At 46.7% G+C, this 19,201-nt stretch overlaps 1 protein-coding gene and 1 pseudogene across 3 annotated transcripts in view; one reads left to right on the top strand and one right to left on the bottom strand.

The window, feature by feature from the left end:
- Tmem178b (transmembrane protein 178B) overlaps positions 1 to 19,201 on the bottom strand; it is a 413,225-nt gene that overhangs the window by 48,902 nt on the left and 345,122 nt on the right. The gene's annotated exons all lie outside the window — the stretch shown is intronic.
- On the top strand, positions 1,851 to 2,235 carry LOC142838231 (large ribosomal subunit protein eL36 pseudogene; annotated as a pseudogene).

Genomic DNA, 19,201 nt, shown 5'->3' with positions numbered 1-19,201 from the left:
ATTTTCACGGAGCTTAACTGCTAATGTTAAAAGCTGAGCCACAGAGAGCATTTTAATTAATTACCTGTGATTTTTAAGTAAATTAGAACCGAGAGTGTGGTCGCATCTTTGAGCAGAAACAGCTGGGTTTTGTCAGGGTGGAAGGACACAGCGTTGGCATTTCTTCTGCATGGGGGAGTGTGGGGGTCAAATACCATACAGACTCACACTTTAGCTTTATAGAAAGCTTCCTAAGCACTATTTTTTTGGGCAAAGGCTTCATTCACCACAGAGTTCAGTTATACTGTGATATATCAGAACAGAAATGTATTAATAACACTGGGCTGAATGAAGACCTGGGCCGCTCTTCTGGAAGGTTGCCAGTCCAGGCCCAAGAGCAGCTTCATCTACTGAATGGATGTGGGAAGCCTAAAGGGAATAAAAGTGGGAGCGTTTCCTGGCTTCCCTCTTCAGCCTCAGCACTAGCTCCCCGTCAGCCTCTCCGGATGTCTTCACACTGCTCTGTGGTAAGGCATCAGCCCCCAGTCATCTTCATCCGAGAACCTGTCTGTCTCTGGGAGTCCTTTAAGGACAGGGGCCAGGCACATTTGTAGTTGTGTCTGGGTGACAGTGGCACAATGCTTAACATACAAGTAGGCCCCCAATTAATAGTAACTGAGTTGAATTCAGTTGTAAAATCAAAGAAATTATAGACACAATACTGTTCAAATACTAGAAAAAAACTGTTAAGGAAATGACTGACTTTGATTTATGTCATTTTTAGCAGAAAGAACCCAAATCAAATCTACCTGAAACCATAATGAGGCTTAAAATAAAGATGACAAAGTGACAGCTTGGAGCAGCCAGCAAAGAAGGGGCATCCTGCCGCGTCAGAGGTTTTCACCCCCGTGTGGTGGAAATGGGTAGAAAGCTGAGCTTTGGGACCCTCCGCATAAGATCAGCGCCACCCAAAGTTCTGCGTTCAGGTGAACGGTTTCTGCAAGATGCTGGCCATACTCTGAGCCTTGAGGAACATAGAGGACTCCAACAAGCAAAGCAAGGGTGCCCAGGTCAGGTGGTGTAAGTGGTCTGTCTGAGTGTGACCCAGGACATGTGGCTGAGGGTCCATGACACAAGATTGCTCCTGACAAGAACTCCAGGCTGGGACACTGAATTTTGTTCTGTAAACATGAGGGAGCCACAGAAAATGTTTCATCAAGAGATGCTATGCAATTAGCATCTTTTAGGAAAGTAGTATGTTTTGAAGGATGAAATCCGTGCAAAGTAGGGAAATGAGCATTTAGGAAATTCTTGTTTGGGGGCGAGATGCTTTTGCAATGTATTATCTCATTTCATCTTCACAAGCATCCCAACAGGGTTGGCAGCGCTGCCTCAGTTCCACAAACGAGAAATGCAGGCTCAGAGATTGGCAACCAACCGGGGTGGGGTGGGTAGAGATTTCTACCCAGAGCTAAATGACTCCCAAAATACTGCAGTTTCAATAACAGCCCAGATGGAGCTCGGGGAGCGGAGGCAAATGAATGGGCCGCAAAGAATCTTGTGAGGAACGTGTGTTGGCAGATGTTGGCAATTGAGGGAAAGGTGAAGGAAAAAAGGGGACCATGACAAGTGACACAGGGGACAGCTGAGGATGTCTTCAGCTGTCGGAGAGAAGGAATGCGCTTCCTTGGGGGAAGGGGAAGATGGGGGAGTGACATGTACTGGGTGCCTGTAGTAAGCCAACTGTTTTCATGTGTTTAAAAATTAGAAAGCGCGTGTGATGTGTGCAGAGAAAAGACAAGTCTAACTGAAGGCATGCCTGGATTCCAGAAGGAGAGAAGCGTGTGTAACAAAACACACGAGGCCTTCCTGTCGCGGCCGCCATCGGAGAGGAGCAGCCATGGCCCTGCGCTACCCCATGGCCGTGGGCCTCAACAAGGGCCACAAGGTGAGGAAGAACATAAGCCAGCCGAGGCACAGCCGGCGGCGCGGGCGCCTCACAAAGCACACCAAGTTCGTGCGGGACATGATCCGGGAGGTGTGCGGCTTTGCGCCCTACGAGCGGCTCGCCATGGAGCTGCTCAAGGTGTCCAAGGACAAGCGCGCGCTCAAGTTCATCAAGAAGCGGGTGGGCACGCACATACGCGCCAAGAGGACGCGGGAGGAGCTGAGCAAAGTGCTGGCCGCCATGAGGAAGGCGGCGGCCAAGAAGGACTGATCCCCTCCCCGTTCTCAATAAACGTTGCTGTGGCGCAAAAACAACAACAACAAAAACAAAACACATGAGGCCTAGGTTCAGTCTGTTCCACACATTTCACGTGTGTGTGTGTGTGTGTGTGGTGTGTGTGTGTGTGTGTGTGTGTGTGTGTGTGTGTGTGCAGTGTGTGTGCATGGTGTGTGCGTGTTCCCGTGAGGGTTGTGGAATTTTTTGATAAGGAAATCTGTTTGCAGAGGAAATGAAAGGCAACAGCCCACATTTAAAATTTGGCCAAAAAAGACACTTAAGGTCATGCTCAACTTCCTTAGCGATCAGGGAAATGCAAATCAAGACAACTTTAAGATACCATCTTACACCTGTCAGAATGGCTAAAATCAAAAATACCAATGATAGCCTTTGTTGGAGAGGTTGTGGAGAAAGGGGTACACTCATCCATTGCTGGTGGGAATGCAAACTTGTGCAACCACTTTGGAAGGCAGTATGGCGGTTTCTCAGGAAATTCGGGATCAACTTACCCCTGGACCCAGCAATACCACTCTTGGGAATATACCCAAGAGAGGCCTTATCATACAACAAAAGTATATGCTCTACAATGTTCATAGCAGCATTGTTTGTGATAGCCAGAACCTGGAAACAACCTAGATGCCCTTCAATGGAAGAATGGATGAAGAAAGTATGGAATTTATACATATTAGAGTACTACTCAGCAATAAAAAACAAGGACTTCATGAATTTTGAATACAAATGGATGGAAATAGAAAACACTATCCTGAGTGAGGTAAGCCAGACCCAAAAAGAGGAACATGGGATGTACTCACTCATATTTGGTTTCTAGCCATAAACCAAGGACATTGAGCTTATAATTAGTGATCCTAGAGAAGCTAAATAAGGAGAACCCAAAGAAAAACATATAGGCATCCTCCTGAATATTAACCTTCAGCAAGCAATGAAAGGAGACAGAGACAGAGACCCAAATTGGAGCACAGGACTGAAATCTCAAGGTCCAAATCAGGAGCAGAAAGTGAGAGAGCACGAGCATGGAACTCAGGACCGCGAGGGGTGCACCCACACACTGAGACAATGGGGATGTTCTATCGGGAACTCACCAAGGCCAGCTGGCCTGGGTCTGGAAAAGCCTGGGATAAAACCGGACTCTCTGAACATAGCGGACAATGAGGACTACTGAGAACTCAAGAACAATGGCAATGGGTTTCTGATCCTACTGCACGCACTGGCTTTGTGGGAGCCGAGGCAGTTTGGATGCTCAACTTACTAGACCTGGATGGAGGTGGGGGTTCCTTGGACTTCCCACAGGACAGGGAACCCTGATTGCTTTTCGGGCTGGGGGGGAGACTTAATTGGGGGAGGGGGAGGGAAATGGGAGGCGGTGGCGGGGAAGAGACAGAAATCTTTAATAAATAAATAAATTAAAAAAAAATAAATAAAAAAAAAATAAAATTTGGCCAAAGGGCCAAGACAATTAAACAGGCACAGAGAAATGGGGGAACCTTAGCATGTTATCACAGAAGACTAAAGTTCAGGGAAGGGAGAGACCGAGAGCAGTAGAGAAGCCAGCCAGGGGTGTCTCAAGAGTCCGGGGCAGGTGGGGTAGGCAGGATTAGCACGTCACTGGGTGGACAGCACAATTACAGAAGTTATAAGTGGGGGCTATACTCTTTTAAGAGCCCCAAACATCGCCCTTTGTCTCAGAACCTAAGGAAAGACAGAGCCCTGTGCCTGCCCCATTTTCCTGTCTCACTGCGGCATGTTTCATGAACACTGGCCACTTCCTCTTCTGCCTCCTCAAGAACACCAGCCTTGGCGCATATCAGGCCGTATGTGGAAGAGGGGGTGGCATCTCTTCCTCTACCATGTCACAAATTATTTGAGGATCATAAAGGTGCTAGTTACTCTTTGCAGGACAGAACTTTATGATAATGAAGAGAAAACCCCAGGCTTCAGAGTGAAGTAAGTTTGAGTCTGACCCACAGCTCCAGGAACTATGTGTCCTCAGGCAACACCCTTAAACTCTTTCAGCAAGGGCTGGGAACTGCCAAGAATATTGGGGCTGGTGACTGAGTGAGCACTTCCACATCCATGTCCGGAGGGCTCACGAGGTGCCTGGCAGGGCCTTAGCATTTCACGCAGCAAAGCATTTCATTCTCGTAACAACCCTGTGAGGCACACACCATTTTCCAAGGGAGGGGAGACAGCTGTGTGAAGGCTCAGACTGACTCCAGTCACAGAATTTTAATTTGGATTCTCACCCCAGGTGACCTTCGCTGCATCTCAACTTGACATTACTGGCGACACACTCTGGTGGCAGAAGGGACTCCTGCTACTATCCCATGGGAAGCAAACATCTTGCTTCTGGCTGGTGAGAGTGGAGGGGGACCCTCAGGTGGATGGATGTCAGGGATTCTTCAGTGTTTAGCCAGATACTGAAGGCTGCAGGCCCATTTCCTCATCCCAGATTCCTCCCCTCAACCCCGTACCTTTCCTTTTCTCCTGCCCCAGGTAGGAACACAGAAGAAGAAGACCCAATAGTCTGGAGACATTATAAGGCTCTGCCATTGACTTGACCACACAAATTCTCAGCTAGTTTGAGGGCTCTCCAAGTTGATCTACAAAGAGAGGGTGGTAATGCTGACTTTAAAGGCTGCTTGCAGAAGGGAAGAGACCATGTCTGAACTCTGAATGGTGATCGCGTTAGCCCTAGTGTGGTCATGTTAGACCCAGTGCTGTCTACTAGCCCCAGTGTGGTCATGTTAGACCCAGTGTGGTTGTTCCACTTCCCGTTTACCCTCTGTGCCTCCTGAAGTTCAAATGAGACCCAACCCTGTCTTTAAAGCCCTACAAACTGTAAAGTACTGCCTGGCTAGTGAGAGAAGGGAGCCTCAATTGAGAAAATGCCTGCATAAGATCAGGGTGCGGGCGAACCTGCCGGGCATTTTCTTAGAGGAAGGGCCAGCCCATTGTGGGTGATGTCATCCCTAAGCTGGTGCTGATCCTGGGTTCTATAACAAAGCAGGTTGAGCAAGCCAGGAAGAAGAACTCCTCCATGGCCTCTGTATCAGCTCCTGCCTCCAGGTTTATGGCCTGTCTGAGTCCCTGTCCTGATTTTCTTTGATAAACAGCAATATGGAAGTATAAGCCAAATAAACCCTTTTCTCCCCCAAGTTGCTTTGGTCATGGTGTTTCACCATAGCAATAATAGCCCTGACTAAGACACCAGGTCATATATGTTCCCTCTCCGCCCTTTTCAGGGGATCAGCTCCTCCTCAGAAGACTAGAATTACTTAGCATTACCATAATCATCTTCTTTTTCTTCGCATTTGTATTTAAAGGTATTGGCAATAAAAAGGAAACCAGCTAGCTTGTTACACTAAGTGATCTAGGTAGGTGTCGATTCCTCTCTAACTCCAGAAGCAACTCCAAGGCTAGGAAGACTTCCATCTTCTACAGTATGCATAATTTAGTAGGTATTTAATAGCTGGTTGTCTATTGGATGACAAGCGTTGGTGGGCTCAAATGGTTCACTGAAGTATAGATGCTTGCCTTTGCATACCCACATTTTGGATAATCTTGACCTTTTGATAGTGTCCATATAGAGTATATATGTTTCCAAGCCCCAAGTCAGGATATGAGGTGTAAGCAAGCTACAATACTAGGAAAAGGTCTTGGACATGGCAAGTCTCCTCACACTCATTTTCTAATTAGTTTTTGACATGATAACACAATACAAACACTAGCCATCCATCCCAGCAATCCAAATTTTGTCAAGATGACGATGTTTGTCCACCAGAGCAGAATCCACATGGACCTCCAGGGCCAAGCTCCTAAAAATCTTTCCAAGGTCATTGTCCCCTAAGGCTCCAAAGGTCTTAGAACAGTATGGACTACTAAACAGACTGGGGTGCTTTGATCCATCCACTTTATCCACAGTGATGGGCAGATGTACTTCTAAGTCCAAGGTGGACGTTGTTATCCAAGGCCTGGGCTGCCTTCAGGTCTTACCCCCAAGCTCTCTAGTTTCAGCCAGTCTCTAAATTTTCAGTAGCATGGGGAGCAAGAGACCCTAAATTCTGTCTGAATACTCTACCCGCCGGTGGTGATGTACTTTATCTATCACAGGGGCTTGCTTAACGGGGTCTGGTCTGGTTGATCCGATGTCTGGTATGATACCCTCAGTCTCTTTTGCAGGTTTTGGTATGCACAGTGCATCTCAGCCACTCAAGTAGTGGGGATGACGAGGAGCCACAGGAGAACAGATGACCCAGCCTGGCTCTTTGGGGCCACTTGTCACTGGCTTTAATTTCTTCACGGTCATATCTGTGTCTCCCTTCGACACTTCCATTCCCAGTGGACAGGAGAGAGAATGCACCCTCTCACTTCCCACCCGTCCCTCCCTCATCGCCATTTCCTCGGAGCAGCTTTTAAGCCCAATGGGTCTCCATTTACTTCAGAAACCGTCATTTTTCTTTGATTTATGATTTGTTTTAAGGACTAGAGCTTGGGTGACAAGCTCCCTTTCCTTGAAACGTGTCCATCTCTGTAGGAACAAGCCAGAAGAGCAACAGGGAGGGAGTCTTTTGAAGTTGCTTTAGACTTCCTAGGTTTCCATGGTAACTTGTCACTATGGCATCTCCACTACATTCTGGGGCTTTCTCTTCCACTAAGAGTGGGTAGAGCAACCTGTTCTTTCTCAACAGCCACCCATCAGAGGAGAGGGTATTCCCAGTGCCCTGCCTCTCCTCTTCTCATGCCTGTCCTTAATCCTACACTTCGGTCTATGGGAAGTTCATTGTGTGGCGTGGACCAAGATTCAATGCAGTGGTGGTGGTGTTTCTATGCCTGGACAGGCAGAGCCTTGCTTGGTACTTAGAGATGAAATCATAGGGTATCTCGGCCCCAGTCTGGACCATATTTATTCACCAACTCAGATATTTCTGTGTTGGTACAAGAAGGCCAATGAGGGAAGGCTCTGGTCTATGGAGAAATTATCCATCCTTTGAGAAGAAGGGCAAAATCATTTACCCCACCCTCATTCTGGATACTGAGAACCAATACTAGGCCTCATAATAGTTATGAATGTGTTTTTGCTATCCCTGCTCCTGGGCTGTCCTGCTCCCCAAAACAATTTAACTATTCATTAAAGAAACTTCTCCCCAAAGACACATCACGTGTTCCATTAAAAAGCATCCACAGATCTGGTACACCCTAAAATGCTTTGAATCTTTCACCTCCAAACCCTCCCCTGGCTGTATCCTTCAATTTTGATGCATTCTTATTCTTACTCAGTCTTGGGGCCACCATTCTTACACTGCTCTAATCAAATACCACATTGAAAAGATGCCTTAATCCAAGATTCTGGTTATTAATACATTTGAGTTCACTTCTGTGGTCCAACCAGAATGTGTGAGTTTGTCTTCTCCCTTACCACTCAAGCAACTGAATCAGTTTTCTCTTCTTGATGGGTTGCCTTTTTAACACCTGCAGTCATCTTGGGACATACAAAAAGGGACTCACAGGATGCTTATTCAGCCATCATGACAGCAGACTTGGTCTGTATTGTAGAGAAAGGAAGCTGAGAGCAGGCTAGAGAACAGATATGTTCTTAGAGGATTTCCTAGAAGCTCCGCAACAAAACATCCTTTTGTTCCAGTTACAGGGCGTTTGAATATTCTGGACAATGCCGGAGAACCAGATGGCTTTGTGGACATGCTCTTGAATTCTCGGTGTCTACATAAGAGGTCATAGGTTTCATTTTTGTGCTGGGCCCCTAGTGGTGCAGAGGGAGGCTCTTGGATATATAATGCTGTAATGACTTCTGGAGCACAATGTTAGCACCCTAAGCCTAACTTGGCCAACCCAGACATGGATGCAGTACTCCCTACCTCCATGGAAACTGGGAGTGCCAGGCTATAGAGTCTCCAACAGTACACATCCCAGAAAGCAGCAGGGAAGCAGATAAACTCATACAATATTGAATGTCAATCGGTGAAGACTCCTGGGTGACTGTGCAATGGATATATGACAGGGTGGAATGGAAACTGATGTCCCTTCAATAAATCAAGTCTTTGGCCATGACCTTAAAGGCCCTTAATGATGTCGACCTGTTTGGTATCACCTCCGTCTCCGTCTCACTCTGTACCATCACAATCATCCTCATGATCAATTTCTCCAGACCTAACAGTTTCATCACCAATCATCCTCATGATCAATTTCTCCAGACCTAACAGTTCCATCACCATCCCAAGCGCTTTGTTCATCTTGGGGTTCTTTTTGTAAGGAATGATGTTTCCCATGTCTTCCTAGAGCCTTCTACCCTCATGATGCTTCCTCCCCCACATCTTCTTGGAGCCTACTACCACCCCTCACGCAGGATCCTGTCCCATCCCCACCATTGCTAAAAGGCCTTGCATGTTCACCCGTATCTGCAATGTCCCATCACTTTCTCCTTCTTGTTCTCATTTTACTCCACACTTCTCTTCATCCAACACAATTTGTATAATTACAGTACTTGCCTATTTTTCTGTCTTTCCAACTAGAGTGTGAGCTTGCTTCATGGACTTTCTCTGCTTCTCTACTGTATCCCATGAAAGCCGTATGTGGCACATAGGAGGAACTCGGTATTTACTGAATGAAGGAATGAGGGACTAGAGTAGGGATTAAACTGAGAAGAACTACCTGTATGAGGATTCATTTTTTTCTATCTCCATAGCACATGCCATAAGGTGTCTTGGTGGTACTGCAGCAATGACATAAAGCCACTGAGGTAGGAGACCAGCATCACTGAAGGTAGTTATTTCAAAAAGAAATATCTCAAGGACTGGAGTGATGGCTCAGCAGTTAAAAACACTGGTTGCTCTGTCTTCCTGAAGCCCAAGGCGGTTCAATACCCAGAACCAACCATAGTGGCTTACAACTATCTGTAACTTCAGTTCCAGAGGATCTGACACTGCCTTCTGCCTCTGCGGGCACTGCACACCACATGTTGTCTACAAACATGCGTGCAGTAAAACACCCATACACACAAAAATATTAAAAAATGAAAACGAATTAAGAAAAGAAATATCTCACTGTCAAAATAATAATATCAAAATTGTTATGAGAACAATGGCCAGCATTGTTGTAAGTCCTTCAGATGAGTTAACTCTAATTCTCACAGCAATGCTTGAAGTGAGAACTATTTTTAGCTCTTTTTAATAGATGAGAAAATTGCAGCAAGGCATGAAAGACAGATAAGGGATGTCCCAATGTCACATGGCTAGTGCAATGTTTCTTTAGTCCTGGACTATATCTTCATGAAAAACGCATAATTATCTTTTTTTATTGGGTGACTCCGTTTCCCAGGCAAGGACTCTGGGCCCCCAGTTAGGAAGCAGGCTATAGAAGGTGACTCCTACAAGCAAGTGTGCCTGGGAACATCTCAGAGGTGAGGGTTGAATTCCCATACCAACTTTCTCGATGCCTTCACCAACCACCCCCATTTCCATCTCCTTCCCCATTCTGTTCCAGCATTTTATTTTGAAATTCAAGAATAAAGTATTCCCGTGTCTTAGTCAGGCCACGGAAGGGTAGCATTCTTCAGTGCTTTGTGAGCAGGTGATAGAGCCTCCTGGTGTGACCATCACCGACCACAGTGTGCATAGCCAGGAAAGCTTACTTTTCTGTTCTGAGGCCAATATTTATGACAGGAGCGGCAGCCCTGCTGGGCAATTCTACAGCCCATGGGGGTCTGAAATCTCCCTGCTTCTTGGATTGCTAGAGTGAGCCACCCTGGCCACAGGCTCTATATAAAGTACACCTGGAGGTTATTTCCCAATCTTCCCGGCAACGTGTCTCCTCCTCTAAACGACATTTGCTGTCAAAATAGACCCTTCAAGAACATGTTTTGAATGCAATTATCAAATGCTAATAAATATTCAGGTACGTGCCTTGCAAGGGGTGAAAAACATTCTGGGTGTGAGCTAGACTGTAAACATCTGTTTGAGATTTTGAAAGACTGTAAGGCAGAGAGTCTGGGGAAGAGCTGGGATGTCCTGGTGAAGGCTCACATCAAACTACAAAAGCAGACTAGCAGCATAAATGTATGACTTTTAGACCAGAGTCATTTCTGATTGGCTGTGGCGACCCTGAGCTTGTCTCGGCCTGTGAAAATGGACTTTTCTCAGGGCATATACATCATAGTAAGAGCCACCATTTATTATAAACTTTGCATATTTCCAAGTCACTTGCTTATTGGATTTATTCTCTCTTCCTGGAATATCTAATTTACCTGGTCCTCTGCTTTGTATCTTCTCTCTCTGACCAATGAATTTTGAAGTCATGACCTGGAGGCATGAAGCTTAAGATTTAGTGTCTCTCTTGACCTTATAGGAACGCCTGCTTCCAAGCAGGCCAGAGCTAGGGACTGGAAATGGTGAGAGGCTGGGAGAGAAGGCTGATGGGAAAACGTGAATGCTTATAGGACTCCTTCAAATCACCCTCGCGCCTGAATGAAGCAGTGTTCAGGACACGTCCCTAAGCCTTTGCCATCGCGCCAAACTCAGGTTTTCAAAATGTCTGCCCTTAAGCAAGACCTCCATCTGCCAGAAGATGGGGGCATCGTGCTGAGTGTCTGGGGCCTTGATGCACGGTTGGCTACCTCTTCCCATCATATGCCATCACTGATTCATATATCACAACACTCATTCCAAACTGATAGCTTGAGCTCCTCCAGAGAATTCTCTTCATTCCCCCCATGGAGTGGCAAGGTAGAAGAGGTCACAGCAATCACAGATGGTATGAAAAGAACCTTTAACTGTTTCCTTTCACCCATTACCATTCATGCCCCAAATTCTGGTCACAATCTCCTTCGTATGCCCCCTAATTGCTTTGAGAAGGGGGAAGAGGAAGCCTGTGCAGGGGATGTGTGCAGAAGACATGAAGAGAAATTGTGGAGATACTGGCACTTGCTGAAAAGCACAGAACTGGAGTTCAGTGAGACACAGAGGTGTTCAGCATGGGTACCCAGGTCAGAGGCAGCAGTCTAGGCTACAAGAATATAGGCCAGTGTCACAGTCCAGGCTTAAGATTCATTTCTGCCCGCTACTAGCTGAATGATCTAGGATAACACACATGACCACTCTTATCTATACCACGGAGTGTCTGGCTGGATGGTGTCTAAAGTTTTTTCTATTTCCAAAGTTCCCGGACTCCAGGTTAAGGTCATAAACTCCATGAATTCAGGTATCTTTCATATTCTGCTTTCTAAAGGAGTTGAAGATGTTTTGTTACACGGGAAGATAAGTTCTAGTACTGCTCGGTGAATGTGAAGAAGACGGTGAGGTCCCATAAAAGGGGCTACTGTCACAGTAGGGGCTACAGATAAGGCAGGGCGCCTTAGAAGACGGCTGCGCAAAACCAAAATATACAATTTGCTTTTCTAACACAGTCGCTCTGCAGCTATTTATCAAGCTGCAGACATGCTCCTGACCCAGGAGATACCTGAGGGGAGGCATTCTGTAACTAAAGCAGACTGGCCTGATGCCCGTGGCTCATAGGTATCAGAGCAGGTGGAGAAACGAGCAAATACAGAATCCATTCCAGACACCTAGTCCCCAGATCTTGGTTCCTAATGTCATTATCTAATAAAAGGAAACCGAGCTTGGCAGAAAGATTGTGCAGGGAGGGAGCAGAAAACACACAAGGCGACCTAGAGCAGCTCAGGGTGTTCAAAAGTCAGCGTACAAACAAGGAGCCAACCAAACACAAAACAGCAGAAAACAAAACCCCACATATTGTGGTATGTCAAAGGGCACAAGAACCAATTAGAAGACTTCTCAAACGCCAAGGCTGGCAGAATAGAGAGACCAAGAGAAACAGCACTGGACTATAATTCAAACGACAAAATCAATGCCCTCGGGTCCACACCAATATAAGCGAGTGACCAAGTGAATCAAATGTGGAGAGCAAGAGGCAAATCCTCGATCTAGGATAACTCCAAGTTAGTTCTGTGGCTGCTCTACCCGACAGGGGTGTTTCCATCCTAGCACCCCAATCCTCCTGGGTGGCTACACACGTGACTGTCTTCAGGAGGAATATAGCATAGAAATGGGAGGAAATAATTTACAGTGGAGAAACACAACCTCTTCCAACTGATCAGGGCAGCATTGGCAGTCACGGGTACAAGTCATGCTGAAATGATGAGATATCAATGGACCTTTACATTTGTGATCTCCCTTCCCCGAACCAAAATCTTAACAGAGGAGTATCCTATAATATGCTTGGCCAATATTCCAAACTGCCAGGGTCATCTAAACTCAAGAAGACTTAGGGAAGACTTAGCCAAGAGAAACCTAGAGAAACAGCAACATTGAATGCATCTTGGTGCCAGGGATGGGATCCTAGAACAGAAAAGGACACCAGATAAACCTAAGGGGATCTGGGTGAGCCATGAGCTTTAGTTAATAATAATGCACCAACATTCATTCAACCACTGTAACTGATGTGTCATGATAAAACAGCGATATTAATAAAAACATAAAAATAATGCCTGGTCTGATCTTGAAACATATCCTTCCCAACACATATGTTTTTAACAAGACCAACTGAGCATGACTTATTTTCATAAATCAGAGCATGGGTATATGGACTGAGTGTGATACCTTAACTATTTATAATGCTTGCACAAGTTAAAAAATTAATTTTAAAAGTTAATGCTTGTGTTCATGCACACCACATCACACATGGAAGTCAGAGGAAAGTCTGTGGAAATTAGCTCTCATCTTCCATTCTATAGGTCCCAGGAATCGAACACAGGTCACCAGACTTGTCTGCATCTCACCAGCTCTCAATTTTCCTTAAATCTAAAAGTGTTCTAAAAATTAAGTATTTACTAAAAAGCAGGGAGCCTCTCTTAGTGGTTTTGAAGAAACAAGCTTCCATGGGTTCTACCCCTGCATGGAGAGGAATTCCATCATCACCACTGTGACGCTGGCAAGGATCTTAAGACTCAGAGGAGAACCCAATCACAAACGTGAGCCCAGTTTCTAAGACCCTCAACTGAGACCCCTGTTAAGCTGCATCTTGAATTCTTACTCAAGGAACCTATGAGATAATAAATGTTAATAAAAAGCAACAAAACACAAAATAATATCTATCTAGGCAAGAAGAGGCATACTCACAGGGTGGTTATAGCACACGCCTTTAATCCCAGCACCCGGGAGGCAGAGGAAGGTGGATCTCTGTGAGCTCAAGGTCAACCTGGTCTACAGAACAAGTTCCAGGACAGGTTCCAAAGCTACACAGAGAAACCCTGTCTCAAAAAACAAAAACAAGTAAACAAACAAATAAATAAAGGGGGGAGGGAGGAAGGGAAAAAAGGAGGAAGGAAGGAAAGAAAGAAGAGGCACACAAACAAAATTTAAATTAATTACACTGTAAAGCACACTTGGCGTGTTCACTGAATTCTGAGGGGGAACATCGAAGCAGGGATCTGAACCTAAATAAAGAGATATCCACGAGTTGTTCCTTGGTCAAAGATATCAGGCAGCTCCAGGGTCTGAAGAAACCTTTGTATGTGTTGGAACAGAAAGGTAGCCAGTGTGACTGGAGAGGCATGAGTGTGTGCACAGGAAGAAACAGAAAGGGAGCTGAGAAAGGCAAGGTCAGTCAGGATGTAGAGACTTTCAAACAAAGTAAGGAGTTTGGGTTTTAAGTTCAACTGAAAGTCAGTAGACTACTAGTGACAGGAGCTGACTGGCATATCTGATTCACAGTGTAAGCGATTTATGCTGGGATGGCAAGATGACGCAGTGGGAGAAGGCACTTGCCACCAAGTCTGACAACCTGAGTCTGATTCCTGGGATCCATGTAGTGGCAAGAACCCACTCCCCAGGGTTAGCTTCTAGTCTCCACATGTATGCCAGAATGCACGCACACACAGTAAAGAACATTTCAAAGGATAAAAGATTCATGCTAACTGATCTGTTCAGAACTGATCAAGGTATAGCCATAGTGGAGTCAGGGTGGCCAGTAAGGGACTTGAGTGTTGTTTAGACAAAAGATGGTAGAGCCTTAGCCCTGGCTGCATGTAGAGAGGAAGGAAGGCAATTCAATCCAGCAATTACTGGAGGACTGTGAGAAGGTTCTTGATGCTATAAGCATGGACTAGGGATTTCAACTCATTTTGTAAACCCTTGTACCTAAGAATCTTCCAGGGAAGGGTCACATGTGAGCAGGGTAGTCATGTGCCCCTGTGCCACACAGTCTGTCCCTGTGTTATCCTGCTCCTGAGCCTCTGAATACCCCTATGATTCATTCCGATGGTTGCTTGCACCCACGTGGGGCTGTGCCTATCTGGGCTACATCTTCTGTGGAGGTGCTGCCAAAGGAAAGCTGGATCCTACCCACCACCCCCAGCCTCCTGGGCCAAATAGTGCTACCCTGCTTAATTAATAGTTTCCTCTGGCTTGAACATTCGTTTAACAGTTTGTGGGTGGTTATTGTATGGTGCGTGAGGCACCCTCTCTTTATCTCTGAAACAGTCAGATATAGACCAGAGAAGTGCCCAATGAAGGCCATCTTCCTGTTGGAACAGAGGAGAGGATGTGAAGACAATTCTTTAGCCTTCATTTTGGTCTTGCTAAATATATAATATATATTTATATATAATATAGTTGCATACTTATATACAATATAAATGCATATACTATATATTTATAACTCATAAAAACACATATCCAACCAAGAAGTGAAAGAGTACAAAATTTAAAATAATTAAAATGTAGAACATGCCTAGTATGTTTGATGAATTGCTTTACTTAGAGTTACCAGTCCCCAGGAACTCAGTCATTGGAATCTTGATTTCAAATATACTTCCCCACTTAAAAATAATTGCGTGTAGTATGTATGTGTGCACATGTGTGTTGTATACATGCATGTATGTGTGAGTGTATAGGTGTATGTACATATGTGTGCATGTGATGTCATTTGTCAGGAGCTGTCTATGTTGTTTTTTGAGACAGGTCTCTCAATGGCCTGGAACTTCCTAGTCAGATTAAGCTACCTGGCAGGTGAACCCTAGGGAGTCACTTGTCTCTGTCTCCGGGACTGGTATACCAAGTTTTTACCATCACACCTAATCTGTTTAAATGGGCTCTGAGGACTGACCTCTGGCCCCCACGCTTGCAAAGCAAGCACTTTACTGACTGAGCCATCTTCCCAGCCCAAAGGTGTTCTTTTCTTTCTTGCTGAATCTTCCCTTTCTACCTATTTACCTACTCACATCTCGTCAGTCCCAGATACCACTGCTTTTGGTTACTACCTGCTTAGCTTCCAGCCCAATACAACCACCAGGGACCTGGCTCAGCGCAGCTACAGATACCCAAGAGAAGGCTACAAGGTCACATCTGAGCAGTTTCAATGACTGACGGTGCTGTTGTGTCTTGGAGGTGACCAGAACAGGTGGCTTATTCCCTAGGTTCTTTGGCAGGTCATGCATAGGGAATTGACCCCCCGGAGAACAGACTTTTCAGGTTCTGAGACAGGCTCATCTTATAATGTCTCTGACATGTAGGGTTCTATAGGTCCATACATTTCTTCCGGGTTCATGTCTGGTTCCTCAGTTTAGTTATGATAACTGCACAGGGCCAGGCCAGGCATTCACTCTCTGATCTTGAACCATATCCACCCAACACACATGTGTTTAAGAAGACCATCTGAACATGACTTATTTACATGAGTCAGAGCGTGACAGTTGCCCCGGGCTGCTGACTGCCCAGAGCCGAGTCTCCCCCAGTTGCAGAGGACGCTAGCTGGAGAAGGAAGGATATGGCAGAACTTCCACAAAAGAAAACACCACCATTCAAGGGATGAGAAGTCAACGGCTTTGCTATTAACTCTCTTGTTAGTTCAGGGCCTGATAGTACCAAAAACTGTATGGATACCACTTCCCTTCCCACCCCAGCTTCATTTAGTAGCATGTTGCTTTACCTAGGGACAAAGATTTTTTAAAAATACCTCTAGGGGGAAGAGAAGGCTTTGTGACCTGAGGATAAATTAGACTCTGTGTAGCCTGGACTGTACTCTGATCAGCAGGAAGTGGCTGTGGGAAGCGCAGCTGCTGCAAAGCTGGCTGTCACACCACTACTTCATCACGAGTATGGATTTGCCATTTTAAAGATACATACATATCACGTATCCAAGAAAGGCAGATATGTGTGACTCCCAGGAGTCAGGGATTGGGTAGGCCTCCCAGCTACAGAGGCCTGTGGGCACCATCTTATCTCTTGTTGTATAACTTAGACAAGCAGTCATAAAGGCCTAGGCGTGTGTGTGTGTGTGTGTGTGTGTGTGTGTTCCCAGGTACCATACAAGGTGGGAGCTGGAAGGACTTCCAAGTTCATCTGTCTCACTGATTCTTGGCTCTCTTTGCAGAGGAGGTCTGTGGGGTTGGTCTTGATTGGTCTGCATTAACATTTAATCAAAACTTTCCAAGAAGTTCTGACTTGTAATGGGTGAGGACTGCCGGGGTGAAGAAAGCAAGGCCCCCACTCATTCAGTCTTCAGAACAGAGTTTGCGGCCCCTCACCTATCCTGGAGGTGTCCCAGCAGTAGGAGGGCAGCGCTGTAGGCACCCCCAGACCATCGCTTCTGTCCTCTTGTCTTTTGTCCTGAGGCCTCCAGTAGGGGGAGGTAACCCAGTTCCTCACTGCAGGCACAGCTTTTGGCTTAGCCATTATCACTTAATTCTACTCCTGCGGCCTGTCTAGGAAAGATAAGCTAGCCAATGGCATTCTGGCTGTTAGTCTACATGTTAACTGAAGTCCTTTGGAAAGCTCTCAGGGTTGAAAGGTCCCAGGTTCTAAGCCTTGTTCTTGCCCAAAGAGAAGGGCCATTGAAGAAGGCATCCAGCCTTAGCAAATGCCAGCAAGAAGTAGAGCAGAAAGACTCCTGCCTGGGTGCTTAGTCTGAGACCTGTTTGTTCAGCTTCTCTGGAATACCCGGGAGACCTCTCTCCAGCCTCAGGACAGCCCCTCATCAGAGTCCGTTTTGTGTCTCCAAAGAGCAAACAGGGTATGGCCTCACTGTGAATAGGATAGAACCTTACTTCAGACAGGCTCACTACAAACAGATATGACCTCACTACAGACAGGACACAGCCTCACTACAGACAGTACACAGGCTCACTACAGACAGTACACAGCCTCACTACAGACAGGACACAGCCTCACTACAGACAGGACACAGCCTCACTACAGACAGGACACAGGCTCACTACAGACAGGACACAGCCTCACTACAGACAGGACACAGCCTCACTACAGACAGGACACAGCCTCACTACAGACAGGATACAGCCTCACTACAGACAGGACACAGCCTCACTACAGACAGGACACAGCCTCACTACAGACAGGGTACAGCCTCACTACAGACAGGATACAGCCTCACTACAGACAGGACACAGCCTCACTACAGACAGGACACAGCCTCACTACAGACAGGACACAGCCTCACTACAGACAGGACACAGCCTCACTACAGACAGGGTACAGCCTCACTACAGACAGGGCACAGCCTCACTACAGACAGGACACAGCCTCACTACAGACAGGACACAGCCTCACTACAGACAGGACACAGCCTCACTACAGACAGGGCACAGCCTCACTACAGACAAGACACAGCCTCACTACAGACAGGACACAGCCTCACTACAGACAGGACACAGCCTCACTACAGACAGGACACAGCCTCACTACAGACAGGGCACAGCCTCACTAGAGACAGGACAGCCTCACTACAGACAGGACACAGCCTCACTAGAGACAGGACAGCCTCACTACAGACAGGATACAGCCTCACTACAGACAGGACACAGCCTCACTAGAGGCAGGACACAGCCTCACTACAGACAGGACACAGCCTCACTACAGACAGGACACAGCCTCACTACAGACAGGACACAGCCTCACTACAGACAGGACACAGCCTCACTACAGACAGGACACAGCCTCACTACAGACAGGACACGGCCTCACTACAGACAGGACACGGCCTCACTACAGACAGGACACAGCCTCACTACAGACAGGACACAACCTCACTACAGACAGGATACAGCCTCACTACAAACAGGACACAGCCTCACTAGAGACAGGACACAGCCTCACTACAGACAGGGTACAGCCTCACTACAGACAGGATACAGCCTCACTACAGACAGGATACAGCCTCACTACAGACAGGGCACAGCCTCACTACAGACAGGATACAGCCTCACTACAGACAGGGCACAGCCTCACTACAGACAGGACACAGCCTCACTACAGAAAGGACACAGCCTCACTACAGACAGGACACAGCCTCACTAGAGACAGGACAGCCTCACTACAGACAGGACACAGCCTCACTAGAGACAGGACAGCCTCACTACAGACAGGATACAGCCTCACTACAGACAGGACACAGCCTCACTAGAGGCAGGACACAGCCTCACTACAGACAGGACACAGCCTCACTACAGACAGGACACAGCCTCACTACAGACAGGACACAGGCTCACTACAGACAGGACACAGGCTCACTACAGACAGGACACAGGCTCACTACAGACAGGACACAGCCTCACTAGAGACAGGACACAGCCTCACTACAGACAGGACACGGCCTCACTAGAGACAGGACACAGCCTCACTACAGACAGGACACGGCCTCACTACAGACAGGACACAGCCTCACTACAGACAGGACACGGCCTCACTACAGACAGGACACAGCCTCACTACAGACAGGACACAACCTCACTACAGACAGGATACAGCCTCACTACAAACAGGACACGGCCTCACTAGAGACAGGACACAGCCTCACTACAGACAGGGTACAGCCTCACTACAGACAGGACACAGCCTCACTAGAGACAGGGCACAGCCTCACTACAGACAGGATATGGCCTCACTACAGAAAGGACACAGCCTCACTACAGACAGGACACAGCCTCACTACAGACAG

Source organism: Microtus pennsylvanicus, chromosome 19, assembly GCF_037038515.1.
Source record: "Microtus pennsylvanicus isolate mMicPen1 chromosome 19, mMicPen1.hap1, whole genome shotgun sequence".
NCBI lineage: Eukaryota > Metazoa > Chordata > Mammalia > Rodentia > Cricetidae > Microtus > Microtus pennsylvanicus.
This window is presented reverse-complemented; position numbering and strand designations above follow the sequence as displayed.